The sequence below is a fragment of the Cyanistes caeruleus genome, chromosome 31, assembly GCF_971803275.1.
Source record: "Cyanistes caeruleus chromosome 31, bCyaCae1.hap1.1, whole genome shotgun sequence".
NCBI lineage: Eukaryota > Metazoa > Chordata > Aves > Passeriformes > Paridae > Cyanistes > Cyanistes caeruleus.
Window position 1 is genome coordinate 1,607,176 of NC_141731.1, and position 15,000 is coordinate 1,622,175.

Consider the following 15,000-nt stretch of genomic DNA (forward strand, 5'->3'; position numbering starts at 1 on the left):
TGGAAGGACCGTCCACCGCAATTGCTGATTTTGATTGGTATCTGGGTCCTCCCACTGGAAAGCGAAAAAATCCCTACTCCCTTCATCTAGAGGACATGTCCAGAAAGCATCTTTTAAATCAATTACACTATACCATACATCCTCTGGTGAGAGTCTGTTTAGTAAAGTGTAAGGATTTGCTACCACCGGAAACCTGGTTCGGGTTCTAGCATTTACAGCTCTCAAGTCCTGAACCAATCGGAAGTTCCCATCGGCTTTCTTTACTGCCACGATGGGGGTGTTATGTGGGGACATGCAGGGCTCGAGCGTGCCTCCTTTAAGCAGCTCGTCAATTATTAATTTCAAACCCTTCCTCCCTTCGGCTGGGATGGGGTATTGTCGGATCCTTATCGGATTCTCTGGATTTTCAATTTCAATTTTGATGGGAGCAATATCTAATTTTCCCACTTCCCCCTTTGAGTGCCATACTCGGGGGTCAATTTCCTTTTCATCTTTTGAAGTTAAATGCAACACCTTCACTACTAATTCTGAATTTTTCACAATGATATTTATTCCTAAAGCTATGATCATATCTCTTCCCAATAGATTGTAGTCGGCTTCTTCTACAAGCAACAAATTTCCTAAACATATCTTATTTTCTGACTCGATTTCCACCTCCTTGATTACCGAGACTTTAAATGGATCTCCTTTTGCGCCAATTACAATTACTTTTTCTTTACTCGTTTCACACCCTATAGGCAACTTCTGCAGGGTGCTTCTCTCAGCCCCGGTATCAACCAGGAAACTCATTTCCTGGCGGTGGGGACCTACCTTCAATTTTATCAAGGGCTCCTTTGCTGTTACTGTCCCCATTTGAAAGAGCCCAAGACTTCCCTAATCTTCTTTAAATATTTGTTCATCTTTTATTCGTTTCCTGCAATCCTTTTTTATGTGTCCTACTTTCTTACAGTAGAAGCACTCAGGAAGATCCTTTCGAGGAGGAGTTTCCTCCTTTTGGGATCCTTTTTGTTTTTTAGGTATCGGTTTACCCTGTTTCTGTTCGTGTTTTTGAACTTCTTTTACTGCAGCTACTAATATTTTGGCTTGAAGTTTCTGTTTTTCGTCTTCTCTCCTCATATAAACCTTCTGAGCTTCCCTTAGAAGCTCTTGGAGACTCTTCTCCTGCCATCCATCAATTTTCTCAAGTTTCTTCCTAATGTCCTCCCATGATTTAGCCACAAACTGTGTTTTCAGCAGGACCTCCCCCACCGGAGAACTGGGATCAGTCCCGGAGTAAATCTGCAGACTTCTCCGCAGCCTTTCTACCCATTCGGTAGGGGATTCCTCTTTTCCCTGACATTCCCGAAATACTTTGCTAATGTTCTGTCCTCTGGGGACCGCCTCTCTTATTCCTTGCACGATGATATTCCTCAAATCCATCATGCTTCTTCTCCCTTCTTCGGTCTGGGCGCTCCAACTCGGGCTCACGCTCGGCCACTTTTGGTCACCGGGTGTTCCCTGCGGGTGCCGCCTTTCCCAATCCCTGATGCCCGCCTGTTTAATCATTTCTCTCTCCTCCTGGCTAAACAGGGATCTCAGGATGGCCATGAGATCTTCGTAGGTGTAAATACTACTTCCTAGAAAATCGTCTAATCTTTCGGCCACTCCAAATGGGTCATCTAGCAGTCGCCCCATTTCTTTTTTGAATGCTCGTACATCCCCTGAGTTAAGGGGCACGTTTACAAATCCAATTACTCCGGGGGCGGTTGGCACTTCCCTGAGAGGGAAGATTCGGTGCCCATTTTCTGTCTCTCCCCATTCTCCATTCCCTATTTTTGATTTCCACCGAGTCCTGCTTGCAGGAGGGGAACTGGAGTTTGCGGGAGGGTTTCCCCTCATTGCTGGCGGGATGTCTGCCGCAGCTACGTGACTCAGAGGGTTCCCTTCTGATACTTTCGGTGGTCCCAGCTGTGGTGGCCGGACCGGGATTTGTGGAGGGGGTAAGCCCCATCCTTGCGCCAACACCGACTCCAAAGAGGGTGCGGTGGCTGGGTTTTCTGCAGGTGGGGGGGTAGTGAGGGTTTCTGGCACTACTCCCGGTGGTTGAGGGGAGCGTGCTTCTGCTAGTTGCCCCATGGAACCCTCGGGTGCTGATGGTACTACTTGGTCCATTATCGGAGGCTCTACTGGCCCGCGGTATGGAGGGGGTAAGTGATCCAGGGGTTCCCAGGTCTCTGTCTTATGTTCGTTTTTCTGTTTCACTGGAAACAGCCGCACTCTGGTATTTAACCAGAGTTTGGCATACTCTTTCTCCTCGCCGTCTGACGAGACCTTTTTCTCTACGTGTGCGAGTAATTCCCTGCACGTCCATTTATCAAATGTTCCCAATACTGGCCAAGTGAGACAGTTTCTCAATTCCTGTCCTCCCCAGATCTCGGCACAGTAATAAATCATTTTTGCCTTTGATTTTCCTCGTCTCTCGGGACAAATTTCCCAATTTCTCAACATCCACCCTAAAGGACTCTCTGGTGGGATGTCTAGCATTTGTTTTGATTCCTCTGATGGGCTTTTCTCGTTATCTAGTTTCTGCGTTCTACTTTTTCTCTGTCCCATTTTCTTACGATTCTTACCTGCTCTGCGTTGTGTTCGTCTTTCTTTTTTTCTTCGTCTGAAAGTCCTAGATCGCACCAATACTTACCTCTCGGTTAGCTGTACCGGGGTTTTCTCGATGTTCCGACTTTCTAAATCCTTTGGCTGAGAGAGTTTACCAGTTCCAGAGCTCGACTGGACGTCCCTTCCCCTCTCAGCCCCCTTTGATCGGTCCCCTGAGACTCCCTTTAGCCTCAGGCTTTACGAGTAAGGAAAGAGAGACCCTTTCACACAGAATCGCTTCCTTCGCGGCCGGCCAATTCCCTCGCGGGAGGATGGAAACGCGGCCTTGAAGTCCACACTCGCTTCGTGACCAGGTCACGTCTCTCACAAACTCGCCCGATCACCCGCTCAACCTCACAGTACTTACAGCAATTTTCCTGCGAGGGCGTCTTCGTGCACGTGTGACTTTTTATGAGCTACCAAGCCGCGGCTTTCCCGAAGGCTCCTGCCTTCCCGAGCTCTCTGGATCCGTTCCCCTTTTTATTATGGTTTTTCCTCAGCCTAAATTTGGTTCGGCAATCGGAGCGAACTGCGGAGGGTCTCTGCTCCCCAGGCCGCTGAAATCAGCGGGGGTACCCCCCTGGACAGCGAGATTCTCCCACAGTTTCTTCCTATCCGAGTCACGGCACCAATCTGTTATAAATGCAACGGCAAATTAAAGATTAACAAAGATTAATTTATTATAAATTAATAAAGCAACAAACAGCGAGGAAAAAACCACAATAAATGGACAGTGCAGCGCTGGGTGGACAGGGTCTATACGCAAGGTATAGGTGTTCCCAAATCCACGTCTGAGGGTTCTCTGGCCTGGGTTTTTATAGGGATTTTATGTCCCCAGGCTAGAATTCCAACCAGTTTCCATTCACCAAATGTCCCTGATTGTCTGGTGAATGGATTTCCTGGCCTAGAACATTGAGTCAGTAAGTATCCGGGCAGAGTCTCCTCAAATGCAAAGTGAGTCTGTATGTATTTTAACATTTTTCATCACAGCAGGATTGAGAGATCCGGGCTAGCGCCGATGGATATCTCGGAGGAGTAGTCTCTTCTTTGTCTTTCTTGATTGAGTTTCTGTAGTATGGGTTTGGCAGGTGTGGTGTTCGATTCTGGCAACGACCATCTTCCTGGGGCTCGTCCTTTTTGTCTTGCTTGATGGTCTCCGGCCGAAATCGGCCGGGCGTTGCCTTTCTCTGGAGGTAGACTTTTAGGCTGGTTCTTTTGTTTCTATGATGGCCTGTGTCCTGTCTTTTCCTCCGAGTTGATGAGTCTGCTGAAACCTGTTATCTGGGGGGGTTCTTTTGCAATTCGTGATTTTTGGAAAAGGAATTCTACCTCGACCGGGAGGAGAATTCCTTATTCCATACTTACATTTAGTTATAATTATACATACTTTATTTAAACTTCTTATTCTGAATTTTTATTTACTCAATTCTTTATTACAATGGGATGGGATCACATTATCTATTAGCAGAAGGAGGCAGAATTTCTGGAAAAATAAATGATTCAAACTGCTGTTGACAAATAGATGAGAACAGATACCAAAGAAAACAAGAAAGCTGCTCATGAACAAGTCCAAATGAGGAAAGGATGGAAATGGGAAATGTTTTTGTGCTTCCCCGGCATACCATGGGTTAAATAAATGCCAGACGGAGCTGTCCCACTTCAAACCTACACCCCAAAAATGCCTTAACTCAGGGATTCCTCCCAGAAAAAAATCTGCTAGGATCTCCATGAATTGAGTGAAAGGGGGGATGGGACCCCCAGGCTGAGCAGGAGGGGCCTGGAACCCCCAAATCCAAGCATGGGGGAGGGGGTTGGAGACTGGAGGGATGATTGGGAAGGGGCAAAAGAGTGGGGGAAAAGAAGGGTCTGGGACCCCCAAAGCATGGGGGAGGGTGCTGGGAAACCCACATTGCATTCGGGGGGAATGGATGGGGATTGGGGAAAGGATGTGAAAGGGGGGAGAGGAGAGGGAAAGGTGGGGCTGGGATGAAAGAAACGTGGTTCCCCGTCCCACAGCACTCAATCCCTGGAGCGATTCCCTGCGGCTTGTGGGGAGGAAGATCCGCATTGGGGGGTCCCCAAGCCCCCTGCCCATCCCAGCGTGTCCATCTCGCCGGTGCCCTCCAGCTTCCAGCCCGGCCCCGGCCGCCTGCTCTGCTCCCTGATGGATTTCTCCCCTGCCCACATCCAGCTGAGCTGCTCCCAGGGCCAGCAGCAGCTCTCGGGCCACGTGCTGGCCACTGCCGTGCTCCCCAGCGGGGACTGGAGCCAGCAGCAATGCGGGCTCAGCTCCAGCTGCCAGGTGGAGCACGGCAGCCTGGAGCACCCCCTGAGCCGGCACTGGGGCACGGCCCGGCCCCCACAGCGCCGGGGGCAGGGGCTGGCAGGACACGGAGGGGATTTGGGGCTCCTGGGCTTAACTGGCAGCCCCTCCTTGAGAACCCCTCTCCCCCTGGCCCAGCTCCCCTCATCCCCCTCTCCCAGCCCTTTCCCACCGGCTCCCGGCCCCGCTCCGCTGACCCCAGAGCTCCTCGCCAGCAGCCGAGAGATGGAGGAGGAGGGGAAGGAGGAGGAGGAGTGGGAGGAAAAGGAGGGGTAGAGGAGGAGCAGGAATTGCAAGAGGAGCAGCAGAGGAGGCCCCACGTGCGTCCATCGCTCTCTGGATCTGCAGCCCCTTCGCGCCGGGAGCATCGGGCCCCGCAGCCCGCAGCTCACTGGGGACGGGAACCTCGCCCCGAAGGTCTTGGGCCGTCCTGGCAGGATTTGTTTGAAGGGGAAGGGATATTTGGAGCTCACTCGAAGTATCTTAGGGGCTCCCTGTTTCGTTTTCTGGGGCCGGGCCGGGCAGAGCGATGTCTGGATCTTGCAGGACTCCAAAACTGAGCTGAGATACCGGTACCGGCAGCAGGAGGGGAGCAGTGAAAATGACCCTGCAAAACAGATTGGCTTTAGATATGTTATTGTTGAAAGAACACGGAGTATGCAGGTACCTAAAAGGACAAATTGATCACTGCTGCATCCACATCCCAAATGGAACTGCAGATGTAGAACACGACACTAATCAGTTAAAACAAACAGAACATGAAGCACAGAAAGAGAGGGAAGATCTGACCACAAGTTGGGTAGATAAAAGTTTTGAAGGCTCAGGATTGAATATGAGCTCCTGGATCAAAACTATTCTTGAGAGTCTGATAATCCTACTGATTATGTTTTTAGCAATCTGGTTAATCTATGCAGTTCTGAAAGAAGAAATAAAGAAAAGAGGATCCTGGGACCAGAAGATAATAAAGGCGCTGACACGGGACAGAGATCCACATCCGCATTTGTCATCTCCAAGCCCTCCAGAGTGTAACAACGCTTATGACAACTGTGGATTTGAAGATGAACATCAAGTATAAACTTAGAGAAAGGACTGTATATAGTGAAAGGATTACACTTATTATACTCAAGTGAAATATTTTCAAAGGGGGGAAATATGTTACTATGGGGTTAAATGTTTCTGAAAATGTTTCTTAAAATCTTGTAGAGGTAGGCCACATGAATGCTTCGTATTAGGGATGGTCTAGCAAGCTGAAATGTTTACGGTAATGGGAACTGGTACTTGGGGTCTCCAAGATACCCACCCAGAGATAAGATTCGGACGTGTTCATACAAGGATGAGCTAACTCTCATGAAGCAATATACATAAAGTTAATGAAGATTTATTAATGAAACAGTATTGATAAGGTTGTTACAGTGATTAATGCTACACAGCTGAAATTGTAGAAATATGTGCACTTTGGACAAAGACGATGGAGCTAGATTTGGGTTGCTGATACCCCCAGTTCCTGCGTGCTTCAATAAAGCACCTGCATATAATCAGTCTGTGATTATGTGTGTTCCTGAATGCTAACAAAGACAGATCAAAAACTTCCAAAATACAAAAAATCTGATATTCCCTCAAAATAGAAAGATTCAGCCCCCCCACAAAAAAGCAAAACACCAACATTTAGCCCAATAAAGCTCAGAAACTCCAAGATTCAGCCCCGTGAAAATCGTCCATCTCCCTGCCCGGGCACTCGATGCATGGGGGGGTGAGGGGGGCAATGAGGCCAGGCTGGAGCAGGGGGTGCCCGAGAGAGGCCCCGAGCCCGCCAGAAGCCCCTGCACAGCCATGCAAGTGGCTCCTGGCCGGACTCGGGGATCCCCCTGGCCATCCCCGCTGGAGCAGCCTGGTCCTGAGGGACTCTGGCCCCTGCGACGGACCCCAGGCTGCAGTAGGACAAGGATTCCTGGCCCTCAGGGGGAGGCAGTGACATGACCTGACTGTGACCCCCATCCCTGTGCCTCTGGGCGGGGAGGGGGACGGAGAGGGGCAGAAAGTTAAGCCCGGGAAGGAGGGACAGCTGGGGGGAAGATGCATTTCCGTAGGAATTACTTTGCTTCTCGTTTGCTTGTTCTGACACGTTTGATAAAAAATTCAATTTAATTTCCCCAAGTCAGGTGTGCTGTGCCCGTGACCAAGGATTGAACTGTCCCCACCCTCATCCAGACCCCCGAGCCTTTCCTTGTGTGTTCTGCTCCCCGCCCGGACCAGGAAGGAGAGTCACAGAGTTTTGGCCTCGCTCCGGCATGCCCTGCTCCATCCCGGACTCACCCCCAGCTCGCAGCGCCCTCTGCTCCCGGGCACCCCGAGCTCCCGGGCACCCCGAGCTCCCGGCGCTTCAGCGCAGCGGCGCTTCCTTGGCCTCCTGCCCGGGCTGGGCCCAGCGCCGGGGCCGCTCCTCAGCCCAGGGGTCCGAGAAATGGCGGAGCTCAGCCCAAGGCAGGCGAGTCCGTGGCGTGTGCAGAGCCCGCCGCTGGCTGCGATTGGCTGCTGCTACCGTCACTCGTGGCTGTAGCGCGCGCTGATTGGGCAGAGCGGGGACAAGCCCGGCCCCGCTGGCGCCCCCAGGGCGGCCGTGGCTTGGGAGAGCCGCCATTGCTGGAGCGTCTGTGCGGGCCCGGCAGCGGCGGCAGCAGCGGCCGGAGCCCGGTGAGGCGGCGGCGGAGCTCGGAGGCGGCCCCAGCGCAGCGTCCCGGGCACAGCGCAGCCACCTCCGGCCTCCCGACACGAAGCGGGACGAGCCAGCGCTGCTCCGCCACCGCCTCCTGCCGAGGCCCCAGCGGCAAGGAGACCGCGGGCAGCCGCTCCCGCAGCGCCCTCAGCCCAGGGCCAACACGGGCCGGCCACGGCACAAGCCACCCGCCACAGCCCCTGCTGCCCCCTCCCGGGCCCGCAGCGAGCCCCGAACCCCCGCAGAACCCAGCGCGGCTCCCACCTGCGATGGCCGGGGCCGCCTCCGAGCTCCGCCGCCGCCTCTCCGGTTGTTATCAATGAAATTACAATTTTGACAACTAGGTCCCTTGGGTTAATGGCAGTTTAATTAAAAATGAATACAGTTTAGTAAATGGAATAGTAATTTGCTATAAAAGAATACAGTTTAGTAAAAGAATATCATTTAGCAAAAATTTAAAATTTATATATATAATTTGCCAGTAATTCAGTATGATTAAAGCATAAGCAAAACCGACCGGGGTACGGGTTCCTCACCCTGCCTCATGTACAGAACAAAGCACTTCAAGCTAACCTTATATACTGTATGCTTATGCATATTCATTAATGCTTCCCGTAAATTTCCTCCTATTTCAAATTTTTCTGACTTTAAGTCACTTTTCTTCACAGTACATGTTTCACTTGTTGTTAGGGGAACTTCAGTCTTCTTTTGGGGGTCTTTTGGCGAAGGCTTCTCCTCTTCCTCATTGTCCTTTGGATAACCTTACAGGTTTGTGTGTGCGTACTAAGCGTTGTGTTATGTTACTCTACTAATTAGTCTGATATTTACTGATTTTTAGGCCCAATGCTTAAAGTCGTTCTAATTTTGTCCATCTCAAGGCCGTTTTGGTCATGAGACATCACTTATCTACTAAACTACATCCTGTACCTCAATTTTAACATGTAACATCTGTAAAGGGGTACATCTGCCTCATAACACTGATTCTTTTGGTTGTTTCTAATAATAGCTTTCCAAATAGTTACAATTTAGTCAGCACGAATCAATTCCATTTATTATAATCTCCCATTTCTGTTTTTATTACATTTATTCATGTTTTTTTTTAAAAAAATAAACTTGAATCTTAGTTTTTTTATCTTCTCAGTAATTTCAGTTCTTGCATTTATTTTCATTTCTAATTTTTTAACATTTTTCATGCTGTATCAAGCTTTTTGCACTCTCAAATTTAGTTAACTTTTTTTTGAGCTATTATAATTTCTTTTCGTTCAGTATTCCTTGAATTACTGAATGGATTAGTCTAATAAGGCATGAAATTATACAAAATAGAAACAATAATCTTTATATAAAACACTATACCATAAATTTTAACTTTTTCCGCTTAGTACTTCTAAAAAGGTTATCTCACTAATCAGTCTTCAAAATAAAATTCTATTTTTGAACTGGTATATATATCCTTAGCAATTTTTGTGATGGCTCTTCTATAATCATTTATACAACACTCAGATTTGTTCAACTTTCTACAAACTCCCCCTTCTTCAGCTAACAAATACTCCAGGGTAATTCTGTTTTCATAAACAAAAGTTCATTAACAAGTTTTCATAAACAAATGCTCACATTTGTGAATGTTGCTTGGCCAGCAGCTTTAGGGCAGTAGAGGTTTGGTTTGAAACAACTTTAACTACTGTCTGCAGCTTTATGAACTGATTCAATAGATAGATATGGGTTCTATATCTCTAAGATCCATCTGCAGCTCAAGTGGCTGGGTCATCTCTCTGCAGGCCATCTGTCTTCATTTCTGGTTTCTTCTTGCTTTTGGAAAGTCAAGGTTCAAGTCTCTTTTATTGTTTTTTAATGTTTCATAAAGTGGTGTTCTTAACATACTGCTCCTGGACCTCGGTATAACGAAGAAGGAGGGTCATATAACTCTTAAGATACAGGTTCTTTTTCACTTTTGAGGTAATTCACTGTATGCTCTTTGCTCACAAATTTAATATATTCTATCAGGGGCTTTCCATTTGTTACTTGTTGTACCTGGTTGTTCCAAATAGAATTTTAGGTCACTTATGTATTGGTAAGGGTTAGCTCCAGAACTTTTATACCAGCACAAATCAACATGGTTATCCTACAATTACTTTTTTTTTGTTATTCTCTAATATCCAGCAGGAGTTTTTGGTGGCCAGGTGTTAGTATTATTATCTGATACAAACTGTTTTAATTATTTGATGATTCAAAATCTATCTTCCAGGTCATTTTATTCTCTTGGAAGTTTGAGTAAGATTTCATTTTAAAAATTGGTCTGGAGCTAGACTCCCACTTTTCCACAGTTATTTTTTTAGCTATTTTAAGTCTTCCACAAATTTAACATTTAAATAATTTTAATTCTGTAACTACTTCTTGCATTAAACATACAAAAATATTTTAGTTAAGGTTGGCCAATCTCAGTTGCTATACTGCTGTTTCAGCTGTTCACACCACTTACTCATTTTCTCTAATTCTTTCCCTGAGATTTTTTTTTATACTTTTATAAAATTACTGTGATTGTAACAGGCAGCATTAACATATGGATGTGCCACAAACACAGATTTTATCTTGTTTTTGCATTTGTCACATTTGTTTGCATTTGTCACATGGATCAGAATTATTGTGATTTTGGTTTTGCATAGTTTGTTTGCTCAATGTTTGCTTTTGTACTGCTTGTTTTAATATCACTTGTTTCTTATTTTTTTGGATTCTGTCCCATCCTGCTTTATGGTTTTGGCCAGTTGCCAAGGGTATCTTAATGACCACAGTGAAAATAATCCTCAGGAGTTTTCACTCTCTACCTTCCTCAAGGCCCCTGGGGCTGCAGCCAAGGGCCGAGGTGCCAGTCTTCTTGGTAGCAAAGTTTATACCCTGGGGTCTGGTCACTGACACGTTTGGTCTCACTGCTACCCTTGGCCTCATAAGGTTCCTATGAGCCACTGCAACTCTGCTTGTTTCAAGGATGGCACAGATTTCACAGCACTGTCTTATCCCTCTCTCTCTTAGGCAGTTATTTTTTTTTTTTCTTTTTAATTTAAACTACTAAAGCTTCAGAGATGTGCCAACTACAATAAAAGTTAATTTTTACACAACTTCAGTTAGCAATTTATTAATAAAGCTTTAATTAACAGGGGGTTCTTTTAGCAGAATTTTTGCTGTTAAATAAATAAAACATTTAGTCAAAACCATTTATATTTACTATACAAAATATTGAAAAACAAACATTTTTAAAAAACCAGAAATTTAAGGTTCTGTGAAAAAAACCTGTGCTACATGTTTTTAACACTTATAGTGCACATAACACAACTGTAACACGCCATTTAGATACTGTATATTCATAAAACGTGTTTGTGCTTCACAGACTCTGAGCAAGGCAGAATTTGCCTTTTGAATGTGTAAATATAATAAACCAAACCAAATTAATGCCAGGTTGTAACAAATGGTCAGTTGTGTTATATGTTAGAGCTCACTTGGCACAGCCAGCACTGCACACTTTTCAGATAAATGGGATTTAGGTGGTGCTGCTGTTTCTATTTCCAGCAAAATATCTTTAGGTGAAGGAACAGTTTTACCTTCTTTTTTTTTTTTTTTTTTTTTTTTTTTTTTTTTTTTTCTACTTATTAGTTTATAAAGGATACAACAGATAACTCTCGCTTTCTTGTGTTTTAGTAATGAATTTATCTTTCCCCCCACCCGGGGAAGCTACAGGGTAGCACAGTCGCTCTCTTGATTAAAAGGTTCTTTAGAATTTACATACTGATTCAAAGCTTAACAAATCCAATCTTTAAACGATCCAAAGTTTGGCAAATTCAAATTATCTTTTCGGATCATTTTCTTTGTCTATTTAAACAAATAATAATTAATAATTTTCTGCTTGTTTTTCCTCTCCGGGATTCCCATGTATCCCAAACTCACAACATCATCCTCAGTGGACTGTCCTGAGGAATGCTCCCCTCCTGAGAAACCCCCTCACGGCTCTCAGATATTCCGGGCTCCTGCGAATTCCCTTTATAATTCCCAGCCCCTGGGTTCAAGGACTTACTGTCCCTTGAGCCCATCTCTGGCACAACCAACCAAGAAATCTCCGCTGCCAGGAGAATCTTGATCCCCCTCCCTCACTCCGTGGTTCAGCTTCCCCCCTCCCTCAATATTACTCTGTTGCTCTATCCCGTCTTCTGCCAACTACTCGCTTCCTGTCTAATTTCCTCTCTTTCTCCATTTCTTTTACCCCTCTTCGACTACTCATTTCTGGCTACTTCTCTTCCCAATCCCTCTCAGCTGCGTACTAAAGTTCCCAACTCTTTTCTCTTTTTAAAGGCAGCTGAAGCTGCCTCAATCTCTCTCCTCCTGAGTCCCTTCACTCAGCGATCAGATCACTCCCTTCTCCCCGAGGGCTTTCCCGTGGCTTTTAAGATTGGGCCTCTCCCTCCCGTCCCTGGCGGGGATTTTCACTCGTTCTTCTCTTTCACTGCCCTCCTTTCCCGGCCGGTCTCCTGGCGGCGAGCCGAGAAGGCGGTACGGCCGGAGGTCTGCACTCCCTTTGGGGGTCCGGGCTGCCCAGCCCGGTCTCAGAGCCTGCACACACACACACAGGCACACAGCTCCCCCCTGCCCAGCCCCGTGGCACTCACACGCTCCGTTTGCCCGGCGCTTCTGCTGCACAAGGCCTTTTACAGGCACCTTTATCTCTGGCCGGCACTCTGCGGGAGCTCTTCTGCACGCCTCCTGCAGCCAGCTTCTTTTGCTGCTGCTTTATCCTCAGTGGAACTTCTATTTCCACGGGAGCGCGATCTAACCTCGGCACCACCTTAAAAAACTGGTGGGGAGCTCCTTCCCAGGATTAGCCGTTCTTCCCCTAGATTGGAGTTCCCGGGATTTGGCACCAAATTGTTACAAATGACCTTCAAATTTCCAAACAGTCAATCTAATTAATTGATAATAAACTTTAATAAATTGGATACAAAATAATAAAATAATACAATTTCGTGAAAGCATATGATATAGTAAGAAAGATACAATTGAATAGATATATTCAGATATATATTTATGTATATTTAGTTACAGCTACAGCTACAGCTACAGCTATAGCTAAAGATATAGATATAGATATAGATATGTGTGTGTGTGTGAATATAATTGGCCAGTGGTTACAAATGGTTAAGGCATAAGCAAAACCGACTGGGGTACGGAGGGGGTTCCTCACCCTGCCTCACCTACAGAACAAAGCACTTCAAGCTAAACTTATATACTGTATGCTTATGCATATTCATTAATGCTTCCCGTATGTTTCCTCTCATTTCTGATTTTTTTGACTTTACGTCACTTTTCTTCAAGGCACATGCATCATTTGTTGTTAAGGGGGGCTTCAGTCTTCTTTTGGGGGTCTTTTGGCGAAGGCTTCTCCTCTTCCTCATTGTCCTTTGGATAACCTTACAGGTTTGTGTGTGCGTACTAAGCGTTGTGTTATGTTACTCTACTAATTAGTCTGATATTTACTGACTTTTAGGTCCATTGCTTATTGTCATTCTAATTTTGTCCATCTCACGGCAGTTTTGGTCATGAGACATCACTTATCTACTAAACTACATCCTGTACCTCAATTTTAACATGTAACATCTGTAAAGGGGTACATCTGCCTTGTAACACTGATTCCTTTGGTTGTTTCTAATAATAGCTTTCCAAATAGTTACAGTTTAGTCAGCACGAATCAATTCCATTGATTACACAGCCTCCCGGGCCCGCAGCGAGCCCCGAGCCCCCGCAGAACCGAGCGCGGCTCCCACCTGCGATGGCCGGGGCCGCCTCCGAGCTCCGCCGCCGCCTCACCGGGCTCCGGCCGCTGCTGCCGCCGCTGCCGGGCCCGCACAGACGCTCCGGCAATGGCGGCTCTCCCAAGCCACGGCCGCCCTGGGGGCGCCAGCGGGGCCGGGCTTGTCCCCGCTCTGCCCAATCAGCGCGCGCTACAGCCACGAGTGACGGTAGCAGCAGCCAATCGCAGCCAGCGGCGGGCTCTGCACACGCCACGGACTCGCCTGCCTTGGGCTGAGCTCCGCCATTTCTCGGACCCCTGGGCTGAGGAGCGGCCCCGGCGCTGGGCCCGGCCCGGGCAGGAGGCCAAGGAAGCGCCGCTGCGCTGAAGCGCCGGGAGCTCGGGGTGCCCCGGGAGGTCAGGGCGCTGCGAGCTGGGGGTGAGTCCGGGATGGAGCAGGGCATGCCGGAGCGAGGCCAAAACTCTGTGACTGTCCATCCTGGCCCGGGCGGGGAGCAGAACACACAAGGAAAGGCTCGGGGGTCGGGATGAGGGTGGGGGCAGTTCAATTCTTGGTCACGGGCACAGCACACCTGACTTGGGGAAATTAATTGAATTCATTATCAAACGTGTCAGAACAAGAAAACGAGAAGGAAAGTAATTCCTACGGAAATGCATCTTCCCCCCAGCTGTCCCTCCTTCCCGGGCTTAACTTTCTGCCCCTCTTCGTCCCCCTCCCCGCCCAGAGGCACAGGGATGGGGGTCACAGTCAGGTCATGTCACTGCCTCCCCCTGAGGGCCAGGAATCCTTGTCCTGCTGCAGCCTGGGGTCCCTCGCAGGGGCCAGAGTCCCTCAGGACCAGGCTGCTCCAGCGGGGATGGCCAGGGGGATCCCCGAGTCCGGCCAGGAGCCACTTGCATGGCTGTGCAGGGGCTTCTGGCGGGCTCGGGGCCTCTCTCGGGCACCCCCTGCTCCGACCCGGCCTCATTGCCCCCCTCACCCCCCCCATGCAGCGAGTGCCCGGGCAGAGAGATGCACGATTTTCCCGGGGCTGAATCTTGGAGTTTCTGAGCTTTATTGGGCTAAATGTCGGTGCTTTGTTTTTTTGTGGGGGCTGAATCTTTCTATTTTGGAGGGATATCAGATTTTTTGTGTTTTGGAAGTTTTTGATCTGTCTTTGTTAGCGTTCACGAACACACATAATCACAGACTGATTATATGCAGGTGCTTTATTGAAGTGTGCAGGAACTGGGGGTATCAGCAACCCAAATCTAGCTCCATTGTCTTTGTCCAAAGTGCACGTATTTCTACAATTTCAGTTGTAGCAGTAATCACTGTAACAACCTTATCAATACTGTTTCATTAATATTGCTTCATTAATTTTATCTATATTGCTTCATGAGAGTTAGCTCATCCTTGTATGAACATGTCCGAATCTTATCTCTGGGTGGGTATCTTGGAGACCCCAAGTACCAGTTCCCATTACCGTAAACATTTCAGCTTGCTAGTCCATCCCTTATACCCAGCATTCATGTGGCCTACCTCTACATAATTTTAGCATACAT

The 15,000-nt window shown here is 47.6% G+C and overlaps 1 long non-coding RNA gene across 1 annotated transcript; it reads right to left on the reverse strand.

Moving 5' to 3' along the window:
* Positions 1–2,562: 2,562 nt before the first annotated feature.
* On the reverse strand, positions 2,563–7,471 carry LOC147648681 (uncharacterized). Its single transcript, XR_015279988.1, has 2 exons — positions 7,268–7,471; positions 2,563–5,561 (listed from the first exon to the last, which is right to left on the reverse strand). It is a non-coding gene; the product is annotated as an uncharacterized LOC147648681 (long non-coding RNA).
* Positions 7,472–15,000: the final 7,529 nt, after the last annotated feature.